Here is a 17,402-nt window from a genome sequence, read left to right as displayed (position 1 = left end):
AAAAATGCCCCTTACATTGACGGTCAGCGGGAAAAATGCCCCTTACATTGATGGCCAGTAAGAAAAATGCCCCTTACATTGGTGGTCAGTGAAAACAATGGTCTTTCCATTGGTGGTCAATGGGGATAATGTCCATTACATCGGTGGTCAGTGATGAGAATGCCCCTTACATTGATGGTCAGTTATAAAACTGCCCCTTACATTGGTGGTCAGTGGGTAGAATGTCCCTTACATCAGTGGTCAGCGATGAGAGTGCTCCTTACATTGGTGGTCTTTGAGGAGAATTCTCCTTACATTGGTGGTTTAGTGGGGAGAATGCGCCTTACACTGGAGGTCAGTGAGGAGAATACACCCTACATTGGTGGTCCAGAGGAAGAATGCTCTTTACATTGATGGTCACTGGGGAGAATGCGCTTTCCATTGGTGGTCAGTGGAAAGAATTCTCCTTACACAGGAGATCAAAGGGGAGAATGCGCCTTACACTGGAGGTCAGTGGGGAGAATACACCCTACATTGGTGGTCAAGGGGAAGAATGCTTTTTACATTGATGGTCAGTGGGGGGAATTCTCCTTACATTGGTGGTCAGTGAAAGAATGCTCCTTACATTGGAGGTCAACAAAGCGAATGCACCTTACACTGAAGGTCAGTGGTGAAAGTACGCCCTACATTGTTGGTCTAGGGGAAGAATGCTTTTTACATTAGTGGTCAGTGGGGAGAATGCTCCTTACATTAGTGGTCAGTGGAAAGGATGCTCCTTACACTGGAGATCAGTGGGGAGAATGACCGCAGCCAGGTGCCATTGAACCTGGTATTTTGCAGGCACCATCAGATGAAATGTTAATAAGCCACACTTCCGGGAAACCCTGGAAACCTAAGTAGGAACCCTAGGGTTCCACTGAACCCTGATTGAGCATGGCTGGTATAGACAGTGCCGATTGTGCTGATTGTACTATTAGGGCTGCCTGCTGTTTACTTCTAAATATCTGAAATGTATGGGATTATTTAAAGGAGTGTAAAAATATTCAGTCCAAAGTTATTGTTGATTAAGCAAAGTGAATACTTTGCTATTTTAACCATTAACAGCATTGGTGCCAAAGCACATTATTACAGCCAGGACCAGAAAAGGACCAGGCAGGTGGAAGCTTATTCTACACACAACTAAAGGGATAACATTTTACAGCATTGATCCCATTTCTTATTAGCGGCTATAAGTTTGGGGAATGTGGCAAAATGCTTCTAAGGAAGATATAATTTATAGTTGTGCCCTTGGTAATACCACTGACGCATGAAGAAAATTTGTAGAAGAAGCTGTCAGTGAAGAGATGTAAGGAATACTCATGCAGTCATCCTGTAACATGAAGTGAAAGGCTGAAAGGTGCAATACGGGGCTATGGAGAAGTGGTTCCACCTGGATATGAAAGGGTGGAAGGATGTAATAAATCGATGCTGTATTACGCTTGTACAGTTCATTGCAAAAGCACAGGATATATTTTTCATGATGTGAGATTCCTGGTATAAAATAAACCATGACAATGTAGTTACAGGTGATGTAAGAAATCTGTACTTAAAATGAAGATGCTGTGAGAAGGGTATTATTTGTGATCACAGTACATTGTTCAGAGGACGCTAGTTGGTCTTCATCTCTAAACACAATATATTTGCTGTGGCTGTGTACAGGAATAATAACCTTAGGCTTGTTGCTGCTGTCCCCTATGTGTAGTGCTGATATCAGTGGGATCTTAATGAAATCAAAGCTCTTAATACAAATACGTTCCTTAGCCTTGCGTGTTGTCGCTAAAATACCAATGCCTTGCTATAGGAAATGGAAAAATGTTTTCTTTAGCTAAAGCCAATTATTACCAGCGACAAATACTAAGCACGGCAGATTGATTCTAAAAATTAAATATCAATAACACCACTCCCAGTCTGCCTCCATCGGTCCTATCCAGCCAATAACGTTTGATCCTCATGTTTCAGACACACAACATACAGGCTCAGTTCTCTCGTCAGCATGGTATTCATTCTAGGGGTCAAGTATAAAAACTGGAACTGGTACTCACATTAACTAATCAGATGTCCCCTTTAATTTACTATCTAATTGGTTACTAAGGGATGAAACTGCACTCTGGTTTCCTTGGGAATACATACATGAAACACGCCAACTATAATAATAGTGTCTATCTGCTGGTGACTACAAGTAATGACGTGAAGAGGACCTCGCATGATCCATATTTCAGCCTGGCCTTGAAGACGCAATATCCAAATTCACCAACATTGTGGCTTGTCTACTGAGATATTATTTTATTTATTTATTTCAGGTACTTACTGTATACAGCGCCGTCAATTTATGCATCGCTTTACATATAAATTGTGCATTCACATGAGTCCCTGCCCTCGAGAAACGTACAATCTAAGATCCTTAACTCACATTCATACATACTAGGGCCAATTTAGACAGGTTCCAATTAACCCACCAGCATGTCTTTGGAGTGTGGGAGGAAACTGAAGTACCAGGAGGAAACCCTGACAAAGGGAGAACACACAAACTCCAGGTAGGTAGTGTCGTAGCTGGGATTCAAACCAGTGACCCTTTTGCTGCTAGGTGAAAATACTAACCACTACGCCACTGTGCTGCCCATTATGGAGCTATATGAGACCCATTCTATCTCTGCCATAGGACATAACTAATAGATAGAGTAAAAAATTATAATAAATGATAAATGCCTTTGTGTTACATTAGACAATGGTCTGGAGAAGAGACCACTTTTTCTAGAACACCATGTGATGGTACATGCATAGATCCAAGGCCAAAGCCACATGGCAGTCTTTAAGAGTGGAATTTTGACCACCACTGTAAGAGGGGCACTCTTCCCACTGATCACCAAGGTGGAGGATGGGGGGCATTCTTCCCATTGACCATCAATATAAGGTGGGCATTCTTCCCACCGACCACCACTCAAGGGGGAGCATTCTTCCCACTGACTACCACTGTAAGAGGGGCATTCTTCCACTGACCACCAATGTAAGGCGGGCATTCATCCCACGACCACCTCTGTAATGGGGTCATTCTTCACACTGACCACCAATGTAAGGGGGCATTCTTCCCACTGACTACCACTAAAAGGGGGGCATGCTTCCTACTAACCACCACTAAAAAGGGAGCATTTTTCTCACTGACCACCATTGTAAGGGGGGCATTCATCCCACTAATCACCACTGTGAGGGGGCAATTCTTCCCACTGACCACCAATGTAAGGGGGGCATTATTACCACTGACTAACTGACTACCACTAAAAGGGGGGGCATTCTTCTCACGAACCACCACTAAAAGGGGAGCATTCTTCCCATTGACCACTACTGTAAGGGAGGCATTCTTCCACTAAATACCAATTTAACGGGGGGGGGGGGGGGGCATGCATCTCACTAATCACCACTGTACAGGAAGCATTCCTCCCACTGACTACCAATGTAAGGGGGCATTCTTCCCACTGATCACCACTAAAAGGTGAGCATTCTTCCCAATGACTACCAATGTAAGAGGGGCATTCTTCCCACTGATCACCACTAAAAGGTGAGCATTCTTCCCAATGACTACCAATGTAAGGGGGCATTCTTCCCACTGATCGCCACTAAAAGGTGAGCATTCTTCCCAATGACTACCAATGTAAGAGCGGCATTCTTCCCACTGATCACCACTAAAAGGTGAGCATTCTTCCCAATGACTGCCAATGTAAGAGGGGCATTCTTCCCACTGATTACCATTAAAAGGTGAGCATTCTTCCCAATGACTACCAATGTAAGAGGGGCATTCTTCTCACCGACTACCAATAGGATTCTTCCCACTGGTCACCACGGTAAGAGGGAATTCTTCCCACTAACCATCAGTGTATGAAGGTTTTTCCTAATGATCAACTATTTGTTTTAGCAGGGGCTTCTTGAGACCTGAAAAAATGCCTTAAACCAATGTGCCAAACATGAACTTGTGCCAACTGTTAAATGGCATATCTGTATGACACCATACATAATGTAAAAATCTGCTAAAATAAATTAGGTCTATACAAGCAATATACTACTTAATGGGTTGCAATGAGTATGGTAGCTAGTACAGTATACCTGTGTAGCAGAACTTTTCCATGGGTGTATTGCATTAAATGTGCACTAAACACTCTCCATATCTACATATACTGAACACCCTTACCCAGATAGCATCAGATACAGAATATACACAGAATTTCTTTCGTCGTCTGTTACATTGATGCAGACATATGGCACGTGCATTCGGAGACACAGTTTATGTGTAATGTATATGAAGCACCAATAATTCTATAAATGTGTGTGCGTATGTCTGACAGAAAAATGAATAAATAGGAGCTCACAATAGAAGCTGAGATCCTTGGACATGTCAATAAACCAATACTGATCACACAGTGTTTTACATCTTCCAATTACAGGGGCTGACGTTCATCTCACTCAGACCCATAACAACCCCCTCCCCCTACGCTGTCAGGCAATGTTGATGGTTGATGTTGGAGCTACGTCTGCCAGGATGCAGGGCAGTGCCATTGATGGGTTAACTCTTTGTGCCCTATGTGAATCTGCCGTAGGTTGTTCAGAAATGAGCAAGAGGCCCCTCTGACAGCAAAAAGGGTTGGACAGCTGGCTTCTAAAGTAGATGGTAGTACAAGTAGATTGCCTGAAGAATAATTGAATTTCGGGGCTCTCGTGAAAGCAAACACTGGCTGCGCTGCCTCCTTTCTGTGCTGTACAGGGTGGCAAACTCACTGATTCAATTATTTGCTAGTAATTCAATGTATACCGTGTGCAGCATTTTACTACTCAATGCTTTAAAGGGCTAGACACTATTTAATCTATCCATGCTCATGCATACTAGACTGCAGGGTTCAGTGTTTAGCTCACATCAGGGATCATTGTTCCAAAATGATATTATCATTATAATAAATGTACGATTTCATAGTATGGGCAAGCAGAAAATCAAGCCAAAATAAGCCACAGCTGCAACATTTACTATATACTACATTACCATAACTTTGCCGCTATGTAGGAAAACTTCATACACGTCATATATGAATTAATTGTTTTCTTATTAAGGACTTTAGTCTTGTCCTATAGAGTCAATTAAAGGGGTTGTAAAGGTTTGTTTTTTATTTTCTAAATAGGTTCCTTTAAGCTAGTGCATTGTTGGTTCACTTACCTTTTCCTTTGATTTCCCTTTTTCTTTGTCTGAATTTCTCACTTCCTGTTTCTCCTCAGTAAACTTCACACCATCATCTGAGCGGTGTTTAGTCAGCCAGAACAGCTTGCTGAACAGCTTACTGAGGAGGAACAGGAAGTGAGAAATTCAGACAAAGAAAACAAAGAAAAAAAACATTTAGAAGGGAAATCGAAGGAAAAGGTAAGTGAACCAAGAATGCACTAGCTTAAAGGAACCTATTTAGAAAATAAAAAACAAACCTTTACAACCCCTTTAAGATCAAGTCCATTTTGGCACTCAACGCAACAACTACTGACCCACCTCTTTGTGGTGCTGATACCCATGACACCGAATTTTTTGTTGCTGGGCCTCTCTCCATTAAAAATAGACAATCACTATAAAAAAAAAAAAACTACTTAGGCACATCCTTACGGCTTGTCGCCCTCAACTGGAAGAGATGCTTACCACCCTCCCTGGATGCCCTGTATGCCCACGATAAGGTCTTGGATCTGTGGCATCTCTGGGAGGACCCACCTTGAGCAAGTGACAGAGCTAATGTCCCTCTACTTTTTCTCCTTCTCTTCTTTATCTTCTTTTTTTCTTTACTCTTATTCCTTCTCCTTACTCTAAATGCCATACTATATTTGATGTCAGACTTCATGCACTGCCCAATACTGTTTCAAAGCAATATCACTACTGAAGTTGATCATGCATAATGCTAATGCATAATGCTAATTTTGAAGAAATCCTCCTTCCTCATTGCTATTGCTACCTTTTATGCATTGTTTTATTTTTCTATCATATTCTTGTACTGTTTCTCCTTCAAGACAACCAATAAAATGTTATTTGGAAAAAAAAATATAAAGCACAATGTGCAAAGAGAAGTAACCTAGAGTGAAAAATCAAAATAATTTTTCTTTAGTATGACTGCTATAGACCAGTGGTTGCCAACCTTTCGGACCTCATGGACCACTAAACTCACAATTTTGAATCACGGGGACCACTAACATGAATTTTACATGCCTTATACATACAGTGCTCCGGCTCTCTGCTCCACTCCCCCTGGATCATGCTGGTGCCTTATACACACAATGCTCTGGCTCTCAGCCCCTCTGTACTCTGCATCATGCTGTTACCTTACACAGACTCATCATTGGATCTCACCTCTTTATCCAGCCATGTGCTGGAGCTCCGTGCTCCCTGTCACACTCTATGATCAGTGCTGGCATTGGAAGTCCCTTCTTTCTTCACCTCCCACTCTCTGCACTACTCCCGGCACTTCCCTCTGAGTTCTCAGGATTAGGCACTACAGAGGAGGCATCGGGTATCAAGGTGCGCTGACAGTATTGACTGTCAGCATGCATTGAGAACAACACTGGAAACAATATTCTGCTGCAGAACCCCTGGGGACCACTAACATTTTCTTGTGGACCGAACCACTGGTTGGCGACCGCTGCTATAGACTATAGACTATATAACTGAGAAATTGCTATAGACTGTTGTCCATCATCCCTGCTCTTTGCAACCCTCTATAAAATATATTATTTTTCAGAAATTTGCCTCCTTATATACAGTATATTGTTCAAATACATTTATTCATTAACAGTAAAATCTAAACTGTGATTGGTTGTTTAGTTCATGGCTATATTATTTGTTGGTATATAAAGATATATATTTACTGCAGCTCAATAAGAGGTTCATCTACTTCCAGTAGCAATCCATTAAACATTTTAATTGCAGGATTACAAAATATTAGGTTTATAAAAAGTATAATTACCTAAAGCATTGATATTTGTTTGCATCTCACCGGCTGCACATGAAAAAGCAATGTATTGATCATAGCATAAATAATATATAGAATACACAGCATGAGAACACACCATGCAGGCCATCCCAATCTCATCACTAACTGTGCCACTTTCTCACTATTTAAACATGATTTTTGAAGATTCACACAACTAAAATTGAATTCCAGACACAAGATCTGTTATATAAATATACATAGACACATTTCACATAGCTGTTACTATAAAAGTTCATTGTGGGGCTTGTACTTGTGTACCAATCTATGTATACCAATAACTTAGAACAAAAATATAAACAATGTGTGTGTGTGTTACATATAGTTACATAGTTAGGTTGAAAAAAGACAAGTTCATCTAGTTTAAAGGGGTTGTAAAGATTTGCGGTTTTTTCACCATGCATCCTATGCATTAAGGTGAAAAAACCTCCAACAATACTGGCCCCCCCAGCCCCCCCCCCCCACTGTTTTACTTAGCTGAGCCCGTTCACCTGCTGTGCTCGCCCCCGATATCCTCTCTCCCGATCAACCCGGCCGTTGAATGGCTAGAGTGGATGGATTGAAAGCAGCGCTGCCATTGGCTCGCACTGCTGTCAAACACATCCAATGACGCGGTGCACTGGGGGGCGGGGCCGAGTGAAACAGCGAGCGGCTATAGCCGCCGGACGTATCACGGAAGCGCGCCCGCATGAACTAACCACCATGTGAGAGAGCTCGCATGAAGGTGGTTAGTTCTTGTGGGGAGGAGCTGAGACAGCCGCCAAAGGACCCCAGAAGACCAGGTTCGGGGGACACTATGTGCAAAATGAGCTGCACAGTGGAGGTGAGTATAACATATTTGTTATTTTCAAAAAAAAATTGTCTTTACAACCCCTTTAACCATAAAAATAAATAAATAAATAAAAAATAATATCAAACAGTCTCGTATACCCAATCCTATTCCCACAGTTGATCCAGGGGAAGGCGAAAAAAAACAGTAAAGCATAATCCAATTTACTACAGCAGGGGAAAAAATTCCTTCCTGGTCCCCAAGAGGCAATCGGATTTTCCCTGGATCACTAATACGGGGGCATTGTCCCTACAATGTACATTACACCATTTCCAGCTTATTCAGGATAGGGTAACAATGCACTTTTCTGTTTAATAATTCAGGATGATGACTAAAAAGATTTATTCATATATATATTCTTTGGGAAAATCTATCTATCTATCTATCTATCTATCTATCTATCTATCTATCTATCTATCTATCTACCCATCTATCTACCCATCTACCCATCTATCCATCTATCTATCTATCTATCTATCTACCCATCTATCTACCCATCTACCCATCTATCTACCCATCTATCCATCTATCTATCCATCTATCTACCCATCTATCTACCCATCTATCTATCTATCTATCTATCTATCTATCTATCTATCTATCTATCTATCTATCTATCTATCTATCTACCCATCTATCTATCTATCTATCTATCTATCTATCTATCTATCTATACATTTACAAGGAATACCCAATCACAGCACGTGATTGGAAGATGGAAGTCAGCGGAGCTTCACGTCATGCATTGGGCTCTGGTGCATATTCCCTTGCAAAGTGCAACCTCCCTTGCAAAGTGAACAGTCTATTTGCCTTTAGTAAATCAACCCTACAGTATTTTCCATTGTTCTTTCCTTGTTGAAAAATGGTTTCAATAATCATAGTCACAGACAAAAAATATGCAAACTTCTAACATAATGACATTTTGAAATGAGAGTCATTGGAGTAAGGTATTCTAATTAAGCACAAGGAACAAATTGTGCTGCCGGCTCCTGCTTTAGTAGAAATCTTCCACCTCTGATCCCCCCACCCCCACAATCTTCTGGTGCAGCAGGGGTTAATAGAGCCAAGGGACCTGTCATATGTACTTGTCTAAAGTGCCAACTATGCCCATCCTTTCCGCACCCCTCCTCTGTTCATTGAAGCTGTACTATAGCTTCTATGAGTGAAATATAATACATGAATGGAGGATGGGCAGATAAATGAAAGGTCCACTTCCTTCATTCATAGGCTGTTTCTCATTCATAGAAGTTATAGTACAGCTTCTATGAGTGTTGGAGGGTGCACAAAGGGTGTGATTGCATATGACACATCCCGCTAATTTATTAACAGCCGTGGCACCAGAAGATTATGGCAGCAGAAGGAGGGGGTGGGGCATCGGAGGAGGAAGATTTGAATGAAATTTAGGCTTAAATTCATAATTGTTACCAGTCAATAGAGGAGTGTGTTTGACATGTCACATAAAAAAAAATGACAACATTCTAATCACCTGCAGTACAATGCAGTCAAAGTGCAATATGGTCTGATCAAAAAGATTTTAACCACTTCAGCCCTGGAAAGTTTTACCCCCTTCATGACCAGGCCATTTTTTGCGATACGCCACTGTGTTGCTTTAACTGACAATTGCATGGTGGTGCAGCACTGTACCCGAATAAAATTGATGTCATTTTTTTCCCCACAAATAGAGTTTTCTTTTGGTGGTATTTGATCACCTCTGCGGTTTTCAAATGTTTGCGCTATAAACAAAAAAAGACTGACACTTTTGAAAAAATATATATATTTTTTTTTACTTTTTGCTATAAAGCATACCCCAAAAAAATTTAATTTCTTCATCAGTTTAGGCCAATATGTATTCTGCTACATGCTTTAAAAAAAAAATCCCAATAAGCGTATATTGATTGGTTTGCGCAAAAGTTATAGTGCCTACATACTATGGGATATATTTATGGAATTTTTATTTATTTATTTTTACTAGTAATGTCAGTGATCTGGGATTTTTAGCGGCACTGCGACACTGCGGTGGACAAATCTGACACTAAGTGACACTTTTTGGGGACCAGTGACACAAATACAGTGATCGGTGCTAAAAATGTGTCCTTAGGGGTGCTTTCTAACTGTGGGGGATGTGCTTTGACTAGCAGAAAAACACAAGATCTCCATTTTCCATTCTGACAGAGAGGCGGTCTGCCTTGTTTACATTTCTGCCTCTTCTGATCGGATGATAGGAACGGTGGGTCCCGGCAGACACAACGTCCACTGGACCCGCAGATTGGCTCCCGCTGTGTCCAATCGCAGCAGGAGCGGGTTGCCGGTGGTGTGCGTGCCCCAGGCCTCATGCACGAAATCACGTACAGGTACGTGATTTCACGTAGTAGGGCCGCGCTGCTGCAGTATATCTATGTGGAGTGGTCCATAAGTGGTTAAATGACCTATGAAAGAATTCATGGAAATCACAAGACTTGAAAGGAGTATAGGATTCTAAAGACTTGGGCTTCATCACTCAGGCAGATAGTCCACAAGACAAAATTAATTGCTACATTCCTGCCAAGATGTTTGAGTCATTTGTTAAATAAGTGTTACAACTTAAAGATCATATCACGTTTTGGGAGACATTCATGGGAAAGTCATTTGGGTTTTAAAAAAAAAACTATTTCTTACTTTATTTGTGCTATATGTATATTACCGTATATTTAAATATACCATGCTAGCATTAAAACAAAATAAATCAACCTACATACAGGCAGATTTTGTAAAAAAAAAGTTGAGAATCTTCACAAATTAAAATGTATATTTACTTCAATTATCCAAACATATGAAGAGCAAATCCCTGTATACTTATTTTATCAGCTCATGATTGGACCATTGAAGTTAATATTTACACAATTTATTGTGTGAAGAATCTCAACCTCTTCAGTAACTAGGCCCAATGGCCTCAACATATTTTATTGTTTGTACCCTTAGATCAGACTTTCTCAACCTTTTCAACACGGAGGAACCCTTGAAATATAACCTTTCAGTCTCAGGGAACCTCTGTAAAAATGGCTATATCTACAACTCATGATACATTGGTGTGATGGTCGGTGGAAGAGTGTTCCTTACATCTGTAGTCTTGGGGAAGAATTTCCCCCCTACAAATAGCTTAAAAGATCATTTGTGTCAGTGGGAACTTATCTTAGAGGCAAAAATTGGTCATTGCTCAAGGAACCCCTGGCAACCATTGGAGGAACCCTAGGGTTCCACGGAACCCTGGTTGGGAAACCCTGCCTTCGATTTTATAGCCTACACTATAAAGCTTTAAGTATTATGGATAACATATCAACTATTTAGACCATACGTACTCTATTAGATTTGAGGATTCAACTTCAAGTGAAATAAATCTACGAAATGGCAATGCTAGCTGCAACCACGTTAAAAACAGAAGGTCTAGCACTTAAGTAGCACCATTCCAGTTGGGTATGTGCATGTGGTTATGCTGGGGGGCCTGTCTGTGCGGCTTCTCATGTAGCACTAATCCCAGTTGGGAATGTGCATGTGGCTATGGTGGGGCTCCAGAGAGATCCCAAAAGGCAGTGTAGCCATCTCATACGAGGAAATATAGTGACAAGTAGATCTTCTGCAGCATGGGGGGACCTGGGAGGAAAATGACTGCTCATATGTCTAATCAAGTAAGTGAGACTAACAACATATAAAACACATTTTGAAGGTTTAATAACACTTCAGCATCTGCTAATGAAGTATGCCAAATAATTTATATGGAGTAACCTGCTACATACATGAATAGCGGATCAGAGAATATCCGGACTACATTGCTAAACTGGTTTATATGTAAGAACCAGTGTTTCTCAACTAGGGTTATGTGGACTCAAGGGGTTCCTTTGATGTCACTAGGGATACCTTGAGCAGTGAGCAATGAATGACTTGTATAGTGCTACCTATACGAACTGAATTGCCTCAGGGCGCTTTTCTTGCCACCGGTGTCCATCTGCAGCTATTTATGCAGTCCTTTAACCTGTAGAGTCCCGACACACTTACAACATTGACATACATATACACATATTACATATTATGGCCAATTTTTTTGGACATGGTCTAATTAACCTACCAGCATGTCTTTGGAGTGTGGGAGGAAACCGGAGTACCCAGAAGAAACCCACGCAGACACAGGGAGAACATGCAAACTCCAGGCAGATAGTGTTGTGGTCAGGATTTGAACCAGCAACCCTATTGCTGCTAGGTGAACGTGCTAACCACTACACCACTGTGCTGCCCTGACTGATCTCCAACCTTCACCAACCTCCCATGCAATAGGCAATTTACACTAAGCACCAGTGTAAGGGGGTCACTTCTACATTGACCACTAATGTTAGAGGACACCACAATTTATACTCTCCACCTTTTATTCTGCAGTTTATTCAAAGAATACCACTCAAATCATTTTGGTGGGGGTCTCTAAAATTATCTGCCCAGGGTGTCAAATACGTAAGGTATGCCACATTCCTTTGAAACTATTTTTAATTTATTAATCACATTAATGTATCCTGAGCTGAGTAGACACTGGGGTTGATTTAGTAAAGGAAAATAAGCTGTGACCTTTGGATGGAGGTTGCACTTTTTATAGGAATTTTCCCCTAGACATCCAGAAGGCTGTGAAGTTTCACTTTGCAAAGGATATACAATAATGGGAAATAAAAATACAGCACTTTTCCTGGAACATGATTGGATGATGGAAGTCAGCAGAGCAAATATCTATTTATAAAAATTAATCTCTTTTTTTTTTTGTATTGCTTCTGTGCTTTTTCTTGTTCAATATCTCTGACTAATGATTGCTGAATAAAATGTATTTGATATATTTTTATATACAGTATATATAATTAATATTTTATGAACTGAAAAGCAAGTATATTCATTTGTTATGTAAAATTATTGTAGCTAATTTACAGACAATATTTATGCTAATGCATTTTAAATCATGATACAATGCAGTTCTACTGAATGAAAACAATATGCTTAAAATAAGGGACAGCAGGATAGACAACGTTCAAAAAAATTCTCATTTACCCTCTTCCAGTATAACAACTAACACTTTTCAGCCAGCGTTACATAGTTACATAGTAGGTGAGGTTGAAAAAAGACACAAGTCCATCAAGTCCAACCTATTTGTATGATTTTTTAGTAGTATTACATTGTATATCCCTGTATGTTGTGGTCATTCAGGTGCTTATCTGAGTTTTTTTTTTTTAAATCATCGATGCTTCCTGCTGAAACTACCGCCTGTGGAAGGGAATTCCACATCCTTGCCGTTCTTACAGTAAAGAACCCTCTACTCTTTCTTGTTAAAAAAAAAAGAACCTTCTATGCAGTTACAGTTAAACCGCTTTTCTTCAAATTTTAGTGAATGGCAGCATGTCTTATTAAATTCCCTTAGCTTTATCCCTATTGTGGGGTCACCAGTACAGTATTTGTACATTGAACACATATCCCCTCTCAAGCGTCTCTTCTCCAGAGAGGAGTTCAGTGCTCGTAACCTTTCCTCATAACTGATATCCTCCAGACCCTTTATTAGCTTTGTTGCCCTTCTCTGTACTCGCTCCATTTCCAGTACATCCTTCCTGAGGACTGGTGTCCAGAACTGGACAGCATACCCCAGGTGCAGCCGGACCAGAGTCTTGTAGAGTGGGAGAATTATCACTTTATTTCTGGAGTTAATCCCCTTTTTAATGCATGCCAATATTCTGTTTGCTTTGTTAGCAGCAGCTTGGCATTGTATGCCATTGCTAAGCCCATCATCTAAAATGACGGGCTTAGCAATGGTCCTTTTCCATCCTAGATTCCCCCAGAGGTTCTCTCCCCAGTGTATAGATTGCGTTCATATTTTTGCGACCCAAATGCATTATTTTACATTTTTCTACATTTAACCTCATTTGCCATGTAGTTGCCCACCCCATTAATTTGTTCAGATCTTCTTGCAAGGTTTCCACATCCTGCAGAGAAGTTATTGCCCTGCTTAGCTTAGTATCATCCGCAAATACAAAGATTAAGCTGCTTACCCCATCCTCCAGGTCGTTTATGAGTAAATTAAATATGATTGGTCCCAGGACAGAATCCTGGGGGACCCCGCTACCTACCTCTGACCATTCCAAGTACTCCCCATTTATCACCACCCTCTGAACTTGCCCTTGTAGCCAATTTTCAATTCATGTACTCACCCTATGGTTAAATCATCTAAATACCATTTGCATTTAAAATGGCTTTATAAAGCAATCCTATTTTGATTTAGAAAATGTATGCTAGTCTCTTGGAGTACAAGCATTCAGGCATCTGCTCCAATCACATCTGTCATCCGCACCTTTGGAGATTTAAATCATAGCTCCTGTATGTGGCCACTCTTCTTCTTTAGCATTTAATGAACGAGCATGTTTTGCTCTCAATGCAATAGCAGGTTCCCCTATTCTACTCTGCTCTGCTCTACTCTATGTGTATCAGCTGCTTCCCCATTGCTAGAAAACTAGGTAAAAGTTTTTGTTGGTTGTATGTTCTACAAATATAAACTATGTTGTGCATCATAGGTTTTAAGATGCAGCAGCTGGAGAAAGATAGGAGAGTAAAATCATTTTATACCTCGCGGAGTGAGGAATGGTGATAACTTTATTTGGTTATATGTACTGATTACATATAGAAACAGTAACCTAAAATTCACAGCCCGGAGTTCTTTTTATGATTTTATCTCCCCTGGGTCTTTACAGGTATCCTGAATATTAATCCTGTGTTGGCCATAGCTTTCATATCTTATCATCACCATGTCTTTTTTGACGGCAGAAAAAAATAAATAAATGAAGTCAGTTAAAAAAAAAAAAAAAGGACACATTTAAAGTTTCATAAAAATGCATCTTTTTCATAGAGGCTTATTTTATAAGGGCAATTAAGTACTGAATTATGTTTGTTCTGTAAATTAGGCATTCATTTACTAAGAGCAGCCAGTGTTATCTCTCTTAAAGTGGCTATGACAGAACTATCTCTACTCTAGCCATTGTAGATTCTGTAGTAAGTCAGTGCCTATGGGTGTGACAAGTAAAAAGTAAAGACCAAAGGAAGTCCGCTGCGTGTGCTCGGAGCATTTTTCTTACTTTCAAATATTATCCTGGGTAGCCAAGCCACCTACTGCATCTAAAATCCATTCTGTCTTTTACATGAGAACTTGTTACATATCTTCAAGTGAGCTATGATAACAAATGAACTAACAAATGTAAAAACCTTTATCAATTTTTTTTTACTTAATTCAAATTATTATCCTGGGTAGCCAAGACTACTCAGTACATCCAATGTCCATTTAAGATAGGTTATCTATTTTTTACATGAAAACTTCTTACATACATTCAAAGAAAATGGGCTGATTTATTTAAGTCGGGCTAACAAATACAGTAACCTGTATCTAAAATGTTAAAGCCAAGCAAAGCCAAGCAACTCAGTGGATCTAATATCCATTTTGGATATGCAAAGAGAAGGTGATCATACTGCTATGTCAGGGGCCCACCTATCTCTGGTTTCCCCCATCTTTACATCTGCTGTAGGCAAAAAGTACTATTTAATAGGATAACCTTCCACTGCCATCATGGAATGAAGTGTTTTGCTCATAGAAGTAAAAGGTCCTTCAAAAAAGCACAACAAACGTTGAGGAGTTCCAATCCTTTGATGAGGCCTGCAGTGGCCATTTTCCTGACCATGGCCTCCTAGCTACTCCTTGGTATACACTCAGATATCAATCTTCTAGACTAAGTAATACCAAGACAATTCATATATGAGATGCCCCGTGGCCAAAGGTGTTCTCACACTCTGATCTAAAAGCAAAGCATAACATTATTGCCCCTTCCAGCTTATAACAGAAGAGTATTACGACAAAGGGAGAACCCTATCTCTGCTAACCCTATGGCCAAGCCAGAGCTTCTTATATTGCCTTCTAGTAGAAAACACGTTTGAAGAAAAGAAGGAGATGTGTTGGTAATCTGGTTGTACTAAAAGGACACTAACAACTGTTTTATTGAAACATCATTTGGGATTTGGGATTGTGACCGGGCAATGTATAAATAAACCCTAGAGTGAAAATTTCATCTTTGAGCAATGGAAGTGCTTGTTATTGGTCACAGATTCTTGAACATACTGGGAAAGCTATATGACCAACTATTGATCATTCCCTTATTTCTTTAGAGAAAGGAAAACATTTTTTAACGTTCAAGCATCTCATGCAAACATTAGACAAGTCAGAGAAAAGTTGAAGTGGATCCTTGTGGGGTGTAGTCCACATTAGGATGTCTAGATCTTCTACCACCTTTTCAATCAGAGACCTGTCTGTTTGAGGCATCATAATGGTGAAGCCATGAAAACACATTACTATGATAGCAGGACAGGCTATATAGACAGTTGAAGAACGCCCTTTGCCGATAGGCACAAAACATTTTAGTAATTCTGCAGTTCTCTCGTACTGAAGCTCTGGTGATACACTACTCATATAGACGCATACCTATGCTCTAGAACTCCAATTTTCTTGCATCCTATGAAGTCAGAGATGGAACAAAACCAGTGGACATCAAGCAACAGATAGCACACAAGCTAACCGCTCCGACTGATCTGCATTGACAGGATCGGCATATTTACTCTACCAATCCAATCTAGAAATAAGCAATGAATAAACTGTCAATATAGCAAACGCATTTTCATACTTTTCTAAGAAACATATACGGTAAATACACTATATGTCATTGTCAGACTATAGAAAGAAAATAACTGTTCCTTTTTATTTTCTGCAGAAAATCCAACCTCCCTGCTTGGCCTCCTTTCATATTCAACAACCTCTTTGCACATTTACTGATCCTGTCTCTATAGGCGAAGAAAGGGTTAATGTAATCAGGATTATGATCGCTTCTGTAATCAGCGTTAGCAAAAAGAGTATTGCTATTTTCCTTTGAAAGATGCTGCAGTGATGTGTGAAGGAGCAGACATCGTGTACTATAGGAATGCTTGGTAAAATACATTTTAAAAGAAAAAGCACCCAAAAAAAAACACATTGTAGGAATTAAATTAAGGTTTAAACACCAATAAAAAAGAAGAAAAAAGCCATATATATATATATATATATATATATATATATATATATATATATATATATATATATATATATATATATATATATATAGTATATTTACTGAGATGCAGAGGTAGCGTAGCATGAATACTTTTAATAGTTACTACTATTATTAAAAATATTTTTTTTTACACTTGTTTGCAAAAAAAAAAAAAAAAAACTTATACTATGCTATAGTAACAGAAATATATTCAGGGATAACACACAGCACTTAATGCTTAGTATTTAGTAGATTTGTGTCATTACACTGGATAATGCCAATTCTTTGAACTTGATTAATACCATAAAAAAAGTTTTTGGAAAAGCTCAAGGAACAAGCCTAGTGTAAATCAGGCAAAGAAATTACAAAGAAAATAGGATGACTTAATAATATAAGTTTTATCCCTAACATTTTTGGCAAAGCAATCTCTTGTGTCATGGTGTCTCT

At 39.7% G+C, this 17,402-nt stretch overlaps 1 protein-coding gene across 6 annotated transcripts in view; it reads right to left on the bottom strand.

The window, feature by feature from the left end:
- The window catches only part of NPAS3 (neuronal PAS domain protein 3), a 623,665-nt gene that overhangs the window by 603,132 nt on the left and 3,131 nt on the right, over positions 1–17,402 (bottom strand). The window lies entirely within an intron of this gene.

The sequence above is a fragment of the Lithobates pipiens genome, unplaced genomic scaffold (genome assembly GCF_037356315.1).
Source record: "Lithobates pipiens isolate NorthernLeopardFrog02 unplaced genomic scaffold, aLitPip1_a1.2 Scaffold_30, whole genome shotgun sequence".
NCBI lineage: Eukaryota > Metazoa > Chordata > Amphibia > Anura > Ranidae > Lithobates > Lithobates pipiens.
Note: the sequence above shows the minus strand (reverse complement) of the source record. Positions and strands in the feature narration are given on the sequence as shown.